Below are 18,814 nucleotides of genomic sequence, written 5' to 3'. Positions count from 1 at the left end.
GTGTGCTAATTTACTGCTTCCATCTGCAAGCTCTCCTCTCCCCCTTGGAGACAGAGCAGGACCTTATAATCATCACTTAGAACGATTTGGTTTATCAGCCAAGGGTGGAAATGTTCCAGAGCCAGAGATGGTTCATGGGAAACTGGGAAGGTTGACAAGTCGGCCTGGAATTCCACACCAGCTTTTCTAAGCAGATTTCTTAGAAATGGCCCTACTCCTAGTACTATCCATAATAAAAGCTCTAAGAAAATAGGAATAGGATAGGATACCCCACCCAAAGGAATGGAAATGGACAGTTATGTTACATCTTAATAAACATCAGACTCAACGATGAAAGACTGAGTTGTTCCCCCCCAGCCCCCCGAGATCAGAACCAAGGCAAGGATACTTGCTCTCACTACAGTACTTTTATTCAACATTGTTCTGAAGATTTTAGCCACTGCAAAAAAAAAAAAAAAAAAAGAATTATTCTATTAATTCTAAAATAGAGTAGAATAGAATAACATAACAATTTTAAAATACAAAATAACATAAAATAAAATGTCATAACATAAGGAAAATCGGTCTGGCGGTCAGCAAGACATGAAATTGTTGGGCTTCCCTGGTGGCACAGTGGTTGAGAATCTGCCTGCCAATGCAGGGGACACAGGTTCGAGCCCTGGTCTGGGAAGATCCCACATGCCACGGAGCAACTAGGCCCGTGAGCCACAACTACTGAGCCTGCATGTCTGGAGCCTGTGCTCCGCAACAAGAGAGGCCACGACAGTGAGAGACCCGCGCACCACGATGAAGAGTGGCCCCCGTTCGCCGCGACTAGAGAAAGCCCTCGCACAGAAACAAAGACCCAACACACCCAAAAATAAACAAATAAATAGATTTATTAATTAAAAAAAAAAGACATGAAATTGTCCTTATTTACAGGTGATAGAAAATCCCAGGGAATCTACAAAATGGTTACTAATTTTTAAAAAGATTTTTGCAAGGTTATGCATACAAGATTAAAAAATAATCAGTTGGATTTACTTGCAGCAGCCAATTGGAAAATGAAATTTTTTAAAAGTCATAGAAGACCCAAAATATGAAATACCTAGGAATAAGTCTAACAGATACATTTGGGACTTGGATGCTACAAAACACTGCTGAGAGAAATTAAAGAAGACCTACATAGGGATTTCCCTGGTGGCACAGTGGTTAAGAATCTGCCTGCCTTTGCAGGGGACATGGGTTCGATCCCTGGTCCGGGAAGATCCCACATGCCACGGAGCAACTAAGCCACAACTACTGAGCCTGAGCTCTAGAGCTCATGAGCCACAACTACTGAGCCCACGCACCACAACTACTGAAACCCGCATGCTCTAGGGGCCATGTGCCACAACTACTGAAGCCCTCGCACCTAGAGCTCATGCTCCGCAACAAGAGAAGCTACTGCAATGAGAAGTCCGTGAACCTCAATGAAGAGTAGCCCCCGCTTGCCGCAACTAGAGAGGAAGCCTGGGCCCAGCAATGAAGACCCAATGCAGGTAAAAATAAATTTTAAAAAAATGCTAAAAAAAAAAAAAGACCTACATATATAGAAATGTATACCATGTTCACTGAAGTGGAAAAACTTCAGTATGATTAAGATGTTAATTCTCCCCATACTGATCTATAAATTCAATGTAATCCAAATACAAATTCCAGCAGGCTGTTGGTAGAAATTCACCAACTGATTCTACAATTTTCATGGAAATTCAAACAGCCACAAAACAAAACAACCCAAACCAGAGAAAATTTGGAGGACTTACTTGATTTCAAGACTTACTCTAAAGTTACAATACTCAGGGCAGATACATTAAAAAAATACATATAATCATCAACATCACAGGATAGTACTCAGAAATAGATCCATCTATGAATGGTCCTGATTTTTGACAAAGGTGCCAAGAGAATTCAACAGAGAGAAGAAAGTTTTCTCAACAAATGGTGATGGATAAACTAGATATTCATATTAGAAAAAAAAAACCTTATTTCATACCACAGATAAAACATAAATGTATCATATAACTAAATACAATCTTGTAAAGGTATAAAATTTCTAGAAGAAAATATATGGCATTTTGGGGGCAAATTTGGCTATGGAAATATTTCTTAGATAAAACACTAAATGTATGAGTCACAAAAAAATGTATTAGACTTCATAAAAATGTTAAAGTTTTGATCTTTTAAAATACCATTAAGAAAGTAAAAAAGCAAGCAACCAACTTAGAGAAAATATTCACAACACTTGTATCAGATGAAGACAATCTATAAAGAGTTCTTAAGGGCTTCCCTGGTAGCGCGGTGATTGAGAGTCCGCCTGCTGATGCAGGGGACATGGGTTACGTGCCCCGGTCCGGGAAGATCCCACATGCCGCGGAGCGGCTGGGCCCGTAAGCCATGGCTGCTGAGCCTGCGCGTCCAGAGCCTGTGCTCCACAACGGGAGAGGCCACGACAGTGAGAGGCCCACACACCGCAAAAAAAAAAAAGAGCTCTTAAAATCAACAACAAAATCAACAAAAGAAACAACCCAATAAGAACATGGACAAAGAATGTGAAAAGACACTTTATAAAAAAGAAACATGAGTTGTCAGTAAGCACAGATGTTCAAAATCATTAGACAATAGACAAATGCACATTAGTATCAAAACGAGATAACACAGCAAACCTATTCTCATGGCTAAATTTTAAAACAAACAAACTGACCTTGCCAACTGTTGGCAAAGATGCCATACAAGTGGAACTCTGACATACTGCTGGTGGAACTATTAAATGACCAACAACTTTGGAAAACAGTTTAGCGTTTTTTAATGTTAAGTAAATATATAGCATATGACTGACATGTTCCTCTTGTTTACCTAAGAGCAAAAAAATGCACATGAAAAAAAAAATGCACATGCCCACAAAGACTTGTTTACGAATGTTCATAGCGGCTTTATTTTTGAAACCAAAAACTAGAGACAACTCAAATGTCTATTGACAGATGAATGGAAAAACACATTTTGGTATGTCCATCTAATGGAGTATAATTGGCAAGAAAAAGGAGAAAACATCGGTGAGTCTCAAAATCATTATACTGAGTGAAAGAAGCCATGCAAATTAGATTTCATAATGCCCACTGGTATAAAGTTCTGGGAGAAGCAAACCAATCTATCTTGGTATCTAGCTACTGATACCAATCGATCAGTAGCTGCCTGGGGATGAGGCTGGATGAGTAAAAATAGGTATGAGGAACTTCTGGGGGCAATAGAGATATTTCTTATCTTCATTGCGATGATGTAGCTTTGGGTGTTTACATGTCAGAACAGCAAACTGCACACATTGTGCTTGTTAGTTCACTTCAATGTTACTTCATTACGGTTTAAAAAATCATTAAGAAAAGATCATGACTCTCTCAATTTTCATAGTGCAAGTATAAACTAAGAGGTACCTAAAAGCTCACCAAACTCTAGTTGGTAAAGAGATATAGCCACTTTAAAGCATAAGTTTTTAATTATGTTGCATAATTAGTGTTAGTTGTATAACAGTTAGAGAGCACAGAAAAGTCAAAAAGAAGAAATGCATTCACACTTCTGCAATTCCGAGAAAACCATCATATTTCCTACTGTGCAAATTAATAAAGGGAAACCTCACTGAGATGGAGTCGGAAGACCAGAAAGGGGAGCTCTCATGCACATACCACTAAATGTCAATACAGATCCCAAGAGGAAGAGACAAAGTCTGCATCTCCATCAGGAAATGACACTACGTTACCACCTGCAGCAGAAGGAAGAAAAATTTTCTCTACGCCTAGCAACAGCTCAGCCAATGAGAGACCATCACAACTCAGCCAATGGAAAGCCACTATACATCAATCTCCCAGTTTCCTCCAATGGACTTTTTGTTTAGAACAGCCCCTCCCAACTTACCCTGTCCCTCTATAAAACAGAGGACTCAAGGTCTGCTTCATTCCTTCTCCCAAAGTTTCATAGGCTCCTTCCCTCCCAGTTGTGTCCTCTTGCCTCTCAATCAGCTTCCACACCATGAGGACTGACCCAGCAAATGTGCGCCCGTGTTCTGTAAGTCGAGCGTTCAGGACGCATCACAAGAGAGGACGCCATTACTAGCAAAAATGGTTTGATCCTCTGTGCCAGAAATTTTATCAGGATAGTCTTCTCCCTGGAACAGGAATAATCTCTCCAAAAGCCTGATGCTGAAGAGCTCTGACGTACTCAGCCCTGCCAGCCCTGCCAGCCCCTCTCCCAGGAACTTAATGTGTGTAACACGTCTGCCAAAACCTAGAAAAATGCTCACGAAAGAGGATTCAGCTGTGAACATGTGCCAGGATGAAAATGTCAGGCATTTTTGGAGACGATGTAGAGAAGAGGAACGCTCACACATTGCTGATGGGAGGGTAAATCGGCATCACCCTTTGGGGGTACAATTTAGGGATATGTAGTGAAGTTGAAGCCGCGCTTGTCCTGCAAATCAGAACTCCTACTCCTGACTGTATGTATGTGGCTGTACATATGTGTATACACATACAGATACACGTATATGTATCTGTGCGTACACATATATATAATGTGTTTGTACACATGCACACACATAAAACATAAGAATTTTAAAGAGAAAGCCAATTGCAAATGGATCGTCACAGTATAATAGTATAATATCAATACTATTACCCCCAAACCATAGAGAGTTGGGATGATAGCTTTCTATTTATAAATACAGCATTCTATATACATATATGTATATATATATATATATATATACACACACATTCCTCAGAATGACCAAGTTTGGAAGAATAGCTACCTCCTGGGAGGGAGATAAGAAAATGCAGCCAGAATTGGTATGTTAAGGCTTCAATTTTATCTGTCGTGTTTTCTTTCTTTTAAACTACAGGACATTTGACAAAAGTATTAGGATTTGACAAACCGAATGACAGGTTCATGGGGTTTGTTATGCTCTATTCTTTAGTGTTCTGTAAACTGGAAATACTGAATTTAAAAATAGAAAGCTATCATCATCCCAACTCTCTGTGGTTTGGTGGATTGCACTGGTGTTGTTTGAGTCTAAACAACATATTTTTATCAGAAATTCTCCAAGAAAACTCCTATCTGACTCCTAATTCATCTCATAATATTTTACAACCATAGGAAAATTATAGGGGGTTCTTTTTCTTTTTCTTCTCTGTTTTATTTTTTTCCATTAAAGAAGCACCTACCTTGCGGATTGGTTTGAGTGACCTCATTTTTGCTGAGCTAACACTTCTCCAGAATCCAAAACAATAAATCCCAATAACGAGCAAACGTCAGGGGTTTCGGTTTTCTCTGCCAGATCTACAACTGTTTCTCATACTAATAGCTCGTCCTCACTTCCAGCTCACGCGACTGTGTAGAAATCACCATGACACGTCTGGGGACATCTTAGACAACTGACCCAATTATACAGTTTTTTCTGTCTCTCTTGGTCTTTGATGATATCCCCAACCCCTTCTAGAAAATGCAGGTACAGAAAGCATCTTGCGCTGATTCTCTAAATGCAGGCTTTAGGAGCTATTCTTCTCTCCATTCTCCACGTTAAGGTCCAGAATGAAAGCTCTTATCGTGCATAATAATTTAAATTTCCTCTGTAAGCAAATGCTCCTTTTTAAGTCTCCTAACATAAAAAATGAAACCCATGCTTATCGGCTTATGAAAGAATGTGACAGACCCTCACACTATCCGTAATGGGTGGGTGTGACTGCAGTGGTTCTCCTCATTATCCCAGAGGTGGATGTTACGGGATTTGTCTGAGCCAGGATCTTGGGGATTTGCATTTTGATTTGTTTCATTTAATGATGTTTCAGATAAATAACACATTCTCACATGGTGAGAAGCTCAGAAATTACACAGTGAAAAGTTGGCCTCCCGTTCCTGTAACCTAGCTCCTCTACACCCCCCTCTTCATGTCAACAGTGTTATTATCAGTTTCTTTACGAACCTGACAGAGATAATCAGCGCATCTAAAACAATGGTGTTGACTGTGCACATCTGTAACACTCGGACTGGCCCAAAGGCAGAAGGTGCCCTGGCAGTTCTCCACACAGACCAAGGAAAGCCCTGGCCTGGAAGTGATGTCCATCATTTCCACTACAGCCTCACTAGCCAGAGCAGCCACATGCCACCTTTGACCACAAGGGAGCCAGCAACTCAACCCTACCATCTGCCCAGAAGTTAAAAGAGCAGGAATGCTTGGTGAACAGCATCATTAACATGAGGACATCAAGGCTTAGAGGAGCCAGAGTCCACAGCCTTCCCCGAGGACTCAGAACCTGATCGTAACTCTCCCGTCACCGTCTCATGGATTTCCCTTTTATTGAGAACTCGGCCCCATCTCAGTCATGGCAACACATACAGTTAAGGAAGCAGAGCACCCTCGACTTTTCCAAAAATGTCTGCTTCCACATGACGCGATCCTCTGCTATGTTGAGCAAGGTTGCTCTGCCCCGGCATTAGGAAGAGCCTCACTAGCTCTGGTACCTTCATCACCTAGAGGGCAGGCTGGCTTCTCCAGATAAGAACAGCTGTGGCCAGAGTACCAACTCCTTTGCATGCTGGTTAGCTAGCTTCTCCACAGAGACCTTGGAGGGTGACCAAAACGCCAGCCACCTGCAGGCTATGCTGGTCACCAGGGGACGAAATAGCAGCTGCATCTGACATCAGTACCAATTTGTTCTCACTCTTCACCTGCCCTGGCATCTCAGCATCAAGATCTTCACACACAAAGGATGACACTGTAGTTTCAAACTCGTTCTTACCAGACAGGGTTTCTCATTCTGGGCACTATTGATTCAATAGACTAGATCATTATTTTTTGTAAGGGGGACTGTCTTGTGCCCTGTAGGATGCTGAACAGTTTTCCTGGCTTCCACCAACTAGAGGCCAGTAACATCCCTGTGTGACAACCAATGGTGTAGCCACAGATTGTCCACTGTCCTCTTGGGGACAAAATGCCCCCCTCTGCAAACCACTGACCTTGGACAATTATTCTAAAGTAATTCAATCTAACCACACAGTTAGAAAGGACTATGGGGATATAACTTTTCTTACTTGTTCTTTGCTGGTTACAGCCATTCAAACGCCCCTGAAATATCATCCGTGGGACTGTGCTCACGCTTCCATCTGCAGTAGTTTTATTCGGAAAAATGCATTTGTTCTGAGTAATTATGAGCGAAATGCCTGTATGAGGTGATGGCAAGTAGGGATAAAAAGTAATACATTTCTCTTTTGTCCCTTAAGACTTGCTCATGGCTCCAGTTACGGGACATGGAAACAGAAAGAGGCTCCGTATAAGGAACGGCCTCCATGTTCATTACTTGAGGAGCTGTTTTTCTGGATCCCAGGAGAGGGGAAAATGAATTCACTCAGTGCTCCGGAACACATAAGAGAGATGATAAAGATGGATTGAGAGATAGCATCCGTAGTGCATTTTCAGATGACAAGAATTCCAGGTAATACCAAAATCCGGATGGGAGTCAGTCCCAGGCCAGATTCTGGAGGAGGAAGGCCCCGGAATGCAAGGTGATGTCCCTTTTAATGGGTGAGCTGGGCTGACTCTGCCCATGCTGCACTAGTGAGGGGCCGGGGGCCGTGTGATGGTCCTCCGGGAGACCGACCTTTGCCATTGTGAGCACGCCTCCACTTTCTGCCCAACTTGCTGCCGCAGGGGAGGGTCAAGAGTGCTCTGGAAACAAGCTCAGCCTCCTGGGGCGTTGGGTCTCAGGCCCCAAATCTCAACAAAGAGCCGATTTCTGCTCCAGCTCTGAACATTCAAGGTCAGAGCCCTGAGAGCCCATATTTTTGAAAAGGGTTGTGTCCCAGAGCAGAAACGTGTCTTCTCTCTGATCTGGGGGGGGGGCTGACTCACCTTAATGAGAGGGTTTGAGTCTGGAAACCACGCTCCTTGAATACAGAATCAGAACACGTGGTCTATTAGGTGGTACCTTATTAAAGGAGCATCATATTTGAAGTTAGGATAGTCCTAGAAAGCCCAGGCCAACATCCCTAGGATGAAACAAGACACTGAAGACACACAATCACCAAGGCCAGTCTACACATGCACGTGCCTTGGGCAGACACACATCCAGTGGACACACAGCCCATCTTGAACAGCTACTGCATGTCAGGCTCTGTCCTAGGCACTGAGTAGACAGCAGAGAACAAGGCAAGGGTGGCTGTGTGTATAGTTCCTTATATACTAGTGGGAGGAGACAAGTAACCGTAGTGAATGGGATAGACATGAGTGCCCTTCTCAGATACCTTCAGCTCACACAGCCTGCTCAGCACACGGCAGGACTGCACTTCCTGGCCCCTGTGGTTGGGTGGCCCTGGGACTGGTTCTCTGAGCACTTCATGAGCAGAACTGATGTGTCTCTGTTGCCGGCAGGAGCGTTTCATTGCTCATACAAGACCCTCCGAGGACCGGTGACGTACAACATGGCGGCTGCTGCTTCAGCCTAGTTCCCTGGGCAACGACGGCCATCAGAGTCATCCAGCTGACCTGAGATGGCCCCGTGGCACAAGGGAGAAATAAGCCTGTGTTATTCAACGATTTTAAGGTTGTTTGACATCTCAGCATAAACTAGTCTGTTTAACTGATACAGAGATAATGCAAAGACAAAGATGTGAAGGAGAGAAGGATAATTTAGATATAGTCGTGAAGGGAAGCTTCTCTGAGAGCCTTCGACTGGAGCTGCAATCTCAGGGCTGGAGACACAGAAACATCAGGAGAAAAGGTCCTGGGGTAGGAACAGCATGTCATGTCCAAGCAATCTGTACACACACCCTTACACAAAGACTCGGATGGAAAGAGACAAGAAGGAGGCAGGAGGTGAGGAAGGGCTGCCCTTGGCCCCCCTGCAGGCACATCCAGGAGATCCAGTCCATCGGTGGTTAAGTCAATTCGGTAAAACATTGTACCATCCAAGCACTGGCTGCATTTTCCAGGGGGCAGGCTGAACTTTGGTCCTCCTTTGGATGCAGAGACCTAACACCTTGTGACTGACCATTGGCACAGATTAATAGCAAGATACAGCTCAACTACGAAAATAACTAGACAACCAAGAATTGTGCAGGTTTCCCCCATGAGGTGCTATTTACCACTCCAATGAGGGCCCTGAAACTTAGTGTTTTCAATCACATCCCTCTGTATCCCCCAAGTAGCTGGGCAAGATGCCTTTTTCATTTACGTCTCAAAAGAACCCTCTGAGGAAGCTACTATTACCATCAAATGGCACAAAATGAAATTGAATTGGAAAAGTTAAGTGGCAAGCCTAAGGTATCCCAGTCAATAAGTAGTTGAGCCAAGATTCAAAACAACTCTGACTTTAAAATTCATGTTCTTTCTACTGCACCATGTTACCTCTGAGCTAGAACCGCATCCACTTTGGGGGCTTACTTTCCTGGCACCCCCAAAAACAATACAGGATCTGCATACCTCCAGATGAATTCAACCAGTAGATTTCTCTCATCCGTCAAAAGTCGGGTGTCAACCCACAGCAGGCATCACCTCCTTCCATATGCAGTAATTCTGACAGTGCTCTGTGACGTGTCACCCTCCCCTCTGATGGAGCCGTTCTCCAGAGTTCCAGGAATCCAACTAACTCCAGCATAGATGAAAATTGTTGCTGTACTCCTGCTCTAACATTTCAAAGCATCATTGTTCTTCTTTGGGAGGAGTGACCCCTTGGATATTTACAATTCTCAAGCCCAAACTCATCTATGACTTCCCTGTTCAAAGTAAAAGCGAGAAAAATAGTAAATCTCCCTGAAGCATTCCAGAATATCCTGACCTTGATTTCCTCCCTAGTTCACTCTGTTCATCTGTTATTTTGATCCGGGACACAGAGTTATGACTGAAGACGTGCCCCGAGTGCAGGACAAGATGACTTTGATTTCTTGTATCTGTGGGTGGCCAGCTCTTTGCTCCCATCCCAAACTCTTGTCATTGTAGTTCCCATGTGAGTGGACAAATGAAAATAAGACACAGAACATCTAAATGATGGAAGCCCAACTTTAATATATTTTTTTGCCTTTGTTCACGCAGAATACAAGAAATCTCAACCCAAAATAGTCAGGGCAGGGAGAGGTGCAGGTGAAAGTCTCCAGACGTTAGCAATACAGTTTGGGGAGTTTAAAGCCAAGGGAGTGTTCGTCTTCCCAGGAAACGTGCTAATGTTGCCATCAAGCCACCTATGGGGTTAATCCAGTCGGACGCCAATGCTCACGTCTCCTGAGCAAGAAAGGACACAGAGCATCAGGACTGAACCTCAGAGTGAAGGAGGCTTGCCCTTTTGCAGTGATTAGTGCCCTCTAGGGCTCCCCTTTCTCCTCCAGGGAATCAAGGCTTAGCAGCTAGAACGTGAACTCTGAATGCTGCCCTCTGAGCTCCTCTACCCAGGACCAGCCAGCCAGGCTGGTGTGTAAATCACAGGGTAAAAAAGATGACTGCATACAGATGGCCTAATCTCAGTCATTTCTCTGTCAGAAACGCATGCCATTTATTGCCGATACATGCTGCTAATCGCCTTCAAAACGTGATTAAACACCACCAGCCAAGAATGGCTATTATGCTTAACAGACTTAACTAGCAAGAGAGGGGAGCCGCAAACTACACATGGAGTAAATGGGATCTTCTAAATTACACTAGCTGATCTATCGTCATTTTGTTTTTAGTGCAACAGATTGTTACACATATAACTAATAATGCTAAGTGGTAAATGTCAAGCTTCAACTCTTAAGAGCCTCATTTAAATTAAATTTGTATTTATTGTCCTAATTATTTGCCCAGCCATCTGACCAGGACACTTCCTTACACCATAGGGAAAGGGCTATCATCTCCCTACCATAGGGATAATTAAAATACACTGGTTCTTGAGTCAAAAAATTGCAGAATGGAACCAGGCGATAGACATTCTGCTAAAGCCTAACTTTTTCTTTTTTTCCAAGGTCACATTTTGCAAATAGTTTAGAAATTGCAAACTAGTCGCTTACTAGTTAAATGGTCATGAGACCATAATTTTAATTAGAAGCACCACCTCCACATGAACAGTGTAACTGACAGGTCCTCCTTCCAAGGCATCTGCCCAGGTTCTGATAAAAAGTCACCGCTGCGATCTTCCTATGCAGCTCTCAAGGGTCTCTGTTTAGACTCGTCACAAGAAGTAAACAGTCCCTGAGCATCTGGGGACGAATTCTCCCAGGCTGGAGGCAGTTGCCAGGAATGAAACTGCTCTACACTAGACGTATATCCATCTATAAATTGTGGGCCACGTGTGTTACTGCAGGGTCCACTAGCTGGTTCCCGAATAGTTCCAATCCCAGCCCTGCTCTCTTCCGTGTAGTGTAGATGGAACTGACCCCACTTCCTAACATAGGGAGGGCCACATGGCCTCAGCCAGGCGCATCAGAGCATCCCATCCACCTAGGCAGAGGAGCCCACGAGACCCTATGGGGACAAAGCACCACGTGCAGGACGTTAAAAGAAACTTTTAGGAGTTGTCGGTAAAGCACACCTCTCTGTCCTTTCGGGATTTAGAGCTATAGGGACCTGAGTCTGGAGCTGCCAGGTGTTGGTACATGAAGAAAGTCTGCCAGAGACACAGAGGAGGTATGGCCCAGAGATGGTTAAAAAGTTGGTCATGATGTAAACGTTTGAGACCCTCGACCCATTATGCCTGGGTTTTAGTTTTTTAATAGACTTTGTGTTTTAGAGAAGTTTTAGCCTCACAACAAAATTGAGCAGAAGGTACAGAGATTTCCCAGCTACCTCCGACCACACACGTGCACAGCCTCTCCCCATTAGCAACATCCTGCATTTGTTACAGTCGATGCACCTACACTGACTCATCATTGTCACCCGAAGTCCACAGAGTTCACTCTTCTGGTATGTTCTATGAGTTTTGGCAAATATATAAAGATACGCATCTACCGTTACGGTATCATACAGAGTAGTTTCACTGTCCTCAACATCCTCTGTGTTCTGACTCTCCATCCCTCCCTGCCGGCTCCTGGCAAGCAGTGATCTTATAACTGTCTCTGTAACTTTGCCTTTTCTAGAATGTCATAACGTTGGAATCACACATTATGCAGCCTTTTCAGATTGGCTTCTTTCACTTAGCAGCAAGGTTCCTCCATGTCTTTTCATGGCTTGAGAGCTCATTTCTTTTTAGCTCTGAATACCATGCCAATGTCTGCATGGACCATTTATTTATCCATTCACCTACTAAGGGACATCTTGATTGCTTCCAAGTTCTGGTAATTCTGAACAAAGCTGCTATAAACATCCTTGTGCAGGTTTTTGTGAGGACATAAGTTTTCAACTCATTTGGGTGCCTGGGCTTTTTAGTTCCCTGAGCCTATAATGATCTTTATTACTCAAGCCATTAAGAGTTGGGTTTTCTGTCATGTGTAATCATGGGAGTCCTGATTGCGCAGTTACTTCCCAGGTGATATGTGATTTAGTCAGAAACTACCTATGTGACCTCGGATGAGTTACAAAACTTCACTTAGCCTTGTCTCGCACTCTTTAAGGAGGGGTAAGAATATCCTTGTTCAGCATCACAGAATTGTCAACTTCAGAGACTAGGACAGAACACAGCAACAGGCGATGTTCTTAGCAGGCGGCATCACAGAGGCTGTGGCTCTCGGGGTGTTAAACACGCCCCACACACCTGCATCCTAGCGCCAGCCCTGATTACACGTGGACTGGGGTGCCCTCTCCATGGCTCCCAGACACCATCTGAAGGGTCTGGGGACTTGAACCCAGGCCTTTCATGCTGCTTCATGATAGTCACAAGATTTGACCATAAAAAGGGGATCGGTATACCAGACCAGCCTGAAACAGGGGAACTGGGCCAGATGATTATGCGTTAAGTCCCTTCTTGCTAAAAGATAAGTAATAAGCTTCCATGGCCAGTGGCTACCATGTTCAACAGCACGGATATAGAACATTGCCACCATCGCAGAAAGTTTTATTGGTCAGGGATGTGCTGGAGCACCATGGTATCGTTTGAAACATTGGTTAAGCTTCTCTTAATGTTGCTACTGTTGCCGCTCTACACCTGTGGGTATAAACATTGTTGTAAAATTCATGCTGGCTTTTAAGTTGGCATCAGATGCTAATGTAATGTCACATCAACTCTGCACATGTAATTACATCACAATATGTTTTAGTGAATATCTGGGGAAAGAAAATGATAAAAGGGGGTAAAAAAATAAGAAAAAATTATGATGCGCAGTGTAAAAGAATGAAAGATAAGATTTTTTTAGTAGTAATAAAATAGTTGCTTAATTCAGAAAGGTAACACAAGTTGGAACATCTGTCTCCTAGGAACCACTACTATTTAAAACTTGACTTTCTCACACATGTAACTCTGTGGAAAGGAATCTAAAATTTTATTCTAATTTCATACATCATGGTGAGACTTGGGCAAAAAGGTGTGAAATAATTCGTGAGAAACATCATAAAACCAATCTTCCTCCCCACACCATTTTACATTTGGGGGTGGATGGGAACTCACTCGATGTGGAGTGTTGAGGGTGTTTTGGAAGAGGATGCTTGGTCACTTTTTTTAAAAAGGTTTTTTACTGAAGTATAGTTGATTTACAATGCTAATTTCTGCTGTACAGCAAAGTGATTCACTTATACACACACACATATAATATATATACACATTCTTTTTTATATTCTTTTCCATGATGGTTTATCACAGGATATTGAACATAGTTCCCTGTGCTCTACAGTAGGACCTTGTTGTTTATCCATTCTATGTATAAAAGCTTACATCTGCTGACCCCAAACTCCCCCTCCATCCCTCCCCCAACCTCCTCCCCTTTGGCAACCATCAGTCTGTTCTCTATGTCCGTGATTCTGTTTCATAAATAAGTTCATTTGTGCCATATTTTAGATTCCACATATAAGTGATATCATATGATATTTGTCTTTCTCTTTCTGACTTCACTTAGTATGATAATCTCTAGTTGTATCCACGTTGCCGCAAATGGCATTATTTCATTGTTTTACATGGCTGAGTAGTATTCCATTGTCTATATGTACCACATCTTCTTTATCCATTCATATGCTGATGGACACTTAGGTTGTTCCCATGTCTTGGCTATTGTGAATAGTGCTGCTGTGAACATAGGCATGTGTGTATCTTTTTGAAGTAGAGTTTTGTCTGGATATATGCCCAGATGCCTGGACACTTGCAATTAGACTAAGGAAACAATTCCGATTCTATGCCAGCTCTACTAGCGCCAAGCTCTCATCTACCCCACACAAACGATAACCTGTGTCTTCAGGGCCTGTACACATTTCCTCCCACTGTGTTTGAAATCAAACTCAAATTCATACCCCTTTTTTAAGAATACTATATATCTTACTTTCACGTAGAGGTGTGAGAATGAGTCACCAGAAGGATCAAACTCAAAAGCAATCATGTCCTAAATCATGTCCAAAGTTTATCAGAAAAAAGGAAATGAGCTGACCAAATAGCAAAGTGGTAGAACTATTAGGATTTATTGGACAGATTCTTTGTGTCTCACTTAGCCGACGCTCTGGCCTCATGAGAGAGAATTCAGCAGAAGTATTTCTCTAGGGGAGATCATTCTTTATTCACCTTCTTTTTCTTTCTCAGTAAAACAGATACATTTGTTTCTAGGGCCTTTATTATGGTTCTTACTGAAATAAATTTTATTTAGCTTTGGGAAACTTACGTTCTTTCAGTTTTAGTTAATGTTGATCAGCTGTTGACATATTTGGTAAAATTCAAACATAATTAACTGGGTATTTGGGATTTTAATTTGCTTCTTTCTTAGAGTGGATAGCATGGACTCTGTTTTTGTGCGCTAGGCTGACTGGAGCTCTAGGGAGAGCTTCGACTCTTATCTGGAAAGGGGATGTTACCTTGAGAAGAACACAGCACCATCATAGCTAGACTAAGCAAAGCACAGGATTTGTTGACGGTATGCTGGGCTCACTTATGAAATCGAAAGTTGTAATAATAAGGCCAGAAGTTTACCCAGCTCCAGAGCCCGAGAGGAAAGGATTCCTTGACCTCCCTCCAATGCTCTGCTTTTAATAATGACCTGGCATTTCCACTGCAGTCCATCTGCCTCTAATCATAATCTTGAGAGGGGGCATCAGACTGCCTCTCTCTCTCCCTGACGCCATTACGGGTCAAATAAATACAATATTTAAAGCAGAACTATTGTAATTTGCTAAAATGGGAAGGTTTTCTCTCAGGCCAACAGTTCAGCTAAAAGGAAAACTCTAAGGGCGGCTCTCAGAAGGGCTGTGAAGTCAAGAAATACATCAGAGTGCCAGAAAAGTGTAAGAAAAGGGTGAAAATTGGCCAAAGAGGGGTAATCATCTTTTTAAAGAAAGTGGCCATTTGGTTGCCTGTATTTGAGGTCTGTGGTCTTTCGCCTCGCTCTTCTCTCTCCTCCCCCGACCCCGGAACCGGGATGGGAAGGTTTCCTTTGGCACATCTGTCACAACTGCTTTTTGACTCATTAAGTTTTTGTGATGGCAGCTCCCTTTCATCTGTCTCACGACATCCCTTCCGATGGCTGCTTTTAAAATTCTTCTTCGTGTCTTGAAGTGTCCTCCAAATATTGTTTCATGCCTTTTAGACAGCTAATTAGAAGCATCTGATGTCTGGCGGAATAAGGGTGAATTCATCTCTTCAAACTTGTCTTCCACCTTTAGACGAAAGTCTGGGCTTGAGAGGAAGAGGAGAGAGAGATTTTTGACGGTGCCTTGATTTGTTTTAGACTCTGGTGCATCTCCTCAGTTACGGTCACATGATGCCCTAATTATGTTTGGAAGGTTTTGCCAAGTTGGTACAGGTCATCATGACTGATTCACCTGTGAACCTCACGCACAGAGGTAGGGACCAATGGGCCAGAAACTACCCCGCATCCAGGTTCACGTGTAGGAGTCCATCAGTCCTCTGACCTACTAGGGGAGCTTTTAATGGAAAACCATCAGTACACCATATTGGTACATTCGTGCACTCTTTCATGATGTTATGTTCCCCCAAATAGGCCTTGATCCTTGACTGTCTCATTATTTGCAGAAACATTCTTGCATGAATTTCTGGTCTTCAGTTTTCCTCTTTGGTCTTGTAATGGAGGGTATGTTAAGATAAACAGTTTTTTGGTTTTGAACTTTCTACATAGATCTTTTGTACAGTAGTCTAACGTCCTTGACCTTATGGGATTCCATTAGGTTCAGCGTTTTGAGAAACCACCAAACCACTTCATTTTTTCCCCAGTATTATTGAGATATAATTGACATACAATACTGTACAAGTTTAAGGTGCACAGCATAACGGTTTGACTTACGTACCTCATGAGATGATTATCACAGTAAGTTTAGCGAACATCCATCACTTCCTATAGACACAGAAGAAAAGAAAAATATATTTTGCCTTGCGATGAGAACTCAGGAGCTACTCTTTTAACAACTTTCACATATAATATACAGCAGTGTGAATCAGTCATGTTGAACGTAGTTATTTACCAAGTGCTTGTGCCATTTTACATTCCCACCAGCAGCGTCTGAGAGTTCTCGCCCTTCTACATAGTGGCCAATGCTTGATACGGTCAGCCTGTTAATTTTAGATGATCTAATGGATGTGTAGTGGTATCTTACTGTGGTTTTAGTTTACATTTTCCTAATAGCTCATACTGTTTATTTTTCTCATTGTTTGTAGCAGGAGGGTAAGCTAGACCCAGTTATTTACTTATTTAGATAGATAGATAGATAGATAAAATATAGATAGGTATATAGACGTAGAAGCGTACAGATGTAGGAAAAAGCGTGACCTTTGCAGTCAGACTTGGATTTGACTCTTGCCTCCCAGACCCTACCCGATCCCTGGGTGGCCTTAGAAAAGTTACTTCACTTTCTAAGTTTCAATTTCCACATCTTTAAAGTGGGAATAAGGTTAATGCCAACCTTGATAGGAGGTCGGAGGATTCAACTGAATTATATACATGATGCTCTGAGCGAAGTGTAGACCAGATAGCATGTGCTCTAAAAATCCCACAGGGTAGAATTTTCCCCTGTGGGTACATCATTTCAACATATGCGACCAGCTACACATAAAATGATGAGACCAGCCAGGGACTCTTTCAGCCAGGCCAAATGGTCTCTAACAGTTAAGCAGCCCAGAAGTCTCATGTATCATTCCCTCCATGGTACAGACGCAGCAGGTAGTGCTATGATAATTTCTACCCAAGGTAAGGCACAATGGTGTATGCCGTGTGACCTGGTTTGAGTGCAGAGTTGTATAACGCAGGCCTACTCAAATGTAATGTAAGACATACTGTTCATCTGATGACTTGTCTGCAGAACTCACAACACCCCAGAGCGTACGGGGAACGGAATGACTGAATTATAATTATGCTACGGAGTAGAAAATGCAGAGACAACAATAACTCTAGAATCATCTTCATGCTTTCTATCGAAGAGAAGTCCTCTGAACACTTACTACTAGAACGTACTGTACGTGGATGTAACTGGGGGCCCCTGCACTGGTGAACCGTATGATGTCATTTGGCTTGCCCTGAAGATTTCACCACAGCTCTTGCAATCATGCTACGTGAAAGGCTAAGACCTGCTTCGGACAGTCACATTCAATCCTCCATAGAAGAAACCCCATCCTTAGTGCGTGCTCTGGGGGCTTGGCAGCCGCGTTTACGCTCAGTATCAAAGGAAGATGCTACCTTTGCCTCTCAGGGACGTCCCCTTTCAAAATATTCCCCACCTTCAAAAGAAGCAGGGGACGGGAAAGGAAAACTGACAAAGAACTTGCTGTCACCCTCAGGCACTTTGATGTCATTCAACCTCACCTCCAAGTAGGGAAACCATCAAAATATTTAACAAGGCACAGCCGGGCATGAGTCTACTAGCTCAAAACCGTAGCTTTTACCTTCCAGCCAGGACTGCAAAGAAAGTATTCAGGTTGACAGCTGACGGTGGTAGAAGAAGGGCCTTCCATTCAATTTTACGTCTGTTGGACAAGAGTACGTCTTTCTCCTTTAATTCATTCTCCATGAAAAGGAGCATTTGGAGAAACTGTCATCGTAAGGGGTGACTGGCTTCCAAAAGCAAAAAAAAAGACTCCCGGAGGAAAGCGCAAACTTAAAAGTTGTCAAAGGACACAAATCATTTTGTTTCTGTCTTACAAATAATTAGTAAATCTGGAGAAGGAGCTAATCCCCCAAATGAGACCTCCTCCATCATAATTCATTTTCAAAATGGCATTAACAAGCATCTCTTATTTACAATTTCTCTCTGCTATTTCTTGCCTACAAATTTAACAACAATAAAAGACGATGTTTTTCAAACTTTTTTTTTTTTTAATTTTTTTGGCTGCATTGGGTCTTCGTTGCTGCGCGCAGGCCTTCTCTAGTTGCGGCGAGCGGGGGCTACTCTTCCTTGCGGTGCACGGGCTTCTCATTGTGGTGGCTTCTCCCGGGACCACGGGCTCTAGGCACGTGGGTTTCAGTAGTTGTGGCTCGCGGGCTCTAGAGCGCAGGCTCAGTAGTTGTGGCGCACAGGCTTAGTTGCTCTGTGGCATGTGGGATCTTCCCAGAGTAGGGCTCAAACCCGTGTCCCCTGCATCGGCAGGCGGACCCCCTACCACAGTGCCACCAGGGAAGCCCCCACATCTACTTTTTATTGAAGTATAGTTGATTTACAATGTTGTGTTAGTTTCTGATGTACAGAAAAGTGATTCAGTTACACTGTATACATATA

General features: G+C 43.0%; 1 long non-coding RNA gene across 4 annotated transcripts in view; it reads right to left on the bottom strand.

Moving 5' to 3' along the window:
- Window positions 1-18,814, bottom strand: part of LOC137203976 (uncharacterized) — a 74,025-nt gene that overhangs the window by 17,939 nt on the left and 37,272 nt on the right. For 2 of the 4 annotated variants that reach the window (XR_010933390.1, XR_010933389.1), the window contains exon 3: window positions 16,397-16,443. The exons of the other annotated variants lie outside the window; for them this stretch is intronic. This is a non-coding gene — a long non-coding RNA (uncharacterized lncRNA). The remainder of the gene's footprint in view (window positions 1-16,396; window positions 16,444-18,814) is intronic. 4 annotated transcript variants of the gene reach the window in all.

Source organism: Pseudorca crassidens, chromosome 12 (genome assembly GCF_039906515.1).
Source record: "Pseudorca crassidens isolate mPseCra1 chromosome 12, mPseCra1.hap1, whole genome shotgun sequence".
In the NCBI taxonomy this organism is placed as follows: Eukaryota; Metazoa; Chordata; class Mammalia; order Artiodactyla; family Delphinidae; genus Pseudorca; species Pseudorca crassidens.
The sequence above is the reverse complement of the archived record's forward strand: the minus strand, read 5'-3'. Positions and strand labels throughout refer to the sequence as shown.